The sequence below is a fragment of the Tachyglossus aculeatus genome, chromosome 13, assembly GCF_015852505.1.
Source record: "Tachyglossus aculeatus isolate mTacAcu1 chromosome 13, mTacAcu1.pri, whole genome shotgun sequence".
Classification (NCBI taxonomy): Eukaryota; Metazoa; Chordata; class Mammalia; order Monotremata; family Tachyglossidae; genus Tachyglossus; species Tachyglossus aculeatus.
Genome location: NC_052078.1, coordinates 15410905 through 15412143, shown reverse-complemented (window position 1 = coordinate 15412143; position 1239 = coordinate 15410905). Strand labels below are relative to the sequence as shown.

General features: G+C 41.4%; 1 non-coding gene across 1 annotated transcript; it reads right to left on the bottom strand.

Annotated features, from left to right (window-relative positions):
• Positions 1–767: 767 nt before the first annotated feature.
• On the bottom strand, positions 768–905 carry LOC119936430. The gene has a single exon (XR_005453758.1). It is a non-coding gene; the product is annotated as a small nucleolar RNA SNORA7 (small nucleolar RNA).
• Between the last annotated feature and the right edge of the window lie 334 nt (positions 906–1239).

Sequence of the window (1239 nt, the reverse complement as noted above, 5' to 3'; positions counted from 1 at the left end):
CACATGACTATATTTTATATGTATCCAGATTTCATATAAACATGTTTTATATGTAGCCAGCTTTGGTATAAATGTATTTTATATAAATTCAGTCTTCATGCAACTATATTTTATAACTATCCAGCTTTCATATGGCTATATTTTATATATAGTGTTTCTTATGAAAACCCTCTATTTCAATAAAGAATTGAAGTTCCTACAATTTGTATTCATCACCTTACCTTGCCGGCAAACAAAGCTATGAAGGAGAGAATATTCTTTTGATCCTTTTGAAAGCTTTCTCTCTTTGTTCTGATAAAATTTTTAATCTGATAAAACTTTCAAAATATATTAACCACCGAACAGTGAAAATATTTATTTAGTGCTCCGAATGTGTATACATGTTGATGCTATAGTTTTAAATATCTCCTCTCTCATCACACATAGCCTATCAACTATTCTGAACTTCCCTTAAAGGGGTGATGTGGGGAAGTAAGGCAAAAGCCTGCCTTGAAGATTTTTATTAACATTCATTTACTCCTTGATCTTGCCTTATGCCGTCGAGTCATAAGCGACACCATAGTGTTTCCGACCCATTGCGTCACCACGGACGCATCTCTCCTAGAACGCCCTGCTCTCCATCTGCAATCGTTCTGGTTGTGTATCTGTAGAGTTCTCTTGGTAAAAATACGGAAGTGGTTTACCATTGCCGCCTTCCGCGCAGTACGCTTGAGTTTCCACCCTCGATTCTCTCCCATGTCGCAGCTGCCCTCCGTAGGTGAGTTTTGGCTTGTAGCAGATTGCCTTCCACTTGCTAGCCACTGCCCAAGTTAAGAATGGAATGGGTATGCCTCTGCTTGACTCTCCCTCCCGTAGCCGAGACTGGTAGAGTACTGGAAACTCTCCAGGTGTGACCCTGAGAAGGGGCTCCTTGATCTACCACACTCTAATACCAAACTAAAGCGAGCATTCAGGGAGTTGCTGTGTCTACACTGGGAAACTCAATTACTCCAAATGAAATTTCCCAGTAGACATTTCCACTTCAGTCACAATTCTGAGGACAGCAAAGTTGACACTGGGTGCCCATGAGCTCTGACGTTTTTGGGGATGACACCAGCGCATTTTTCATTAGGGAAACTCATCCTGCCAGTCCTTCCTTGGAACCTCCCCAAGAACCATTTATCCACATGATTACAACATTTCAGACTTTCCCATCCTCTCATCTATGTCCTTCTACTGCACTGCCACCACAAATGGCCC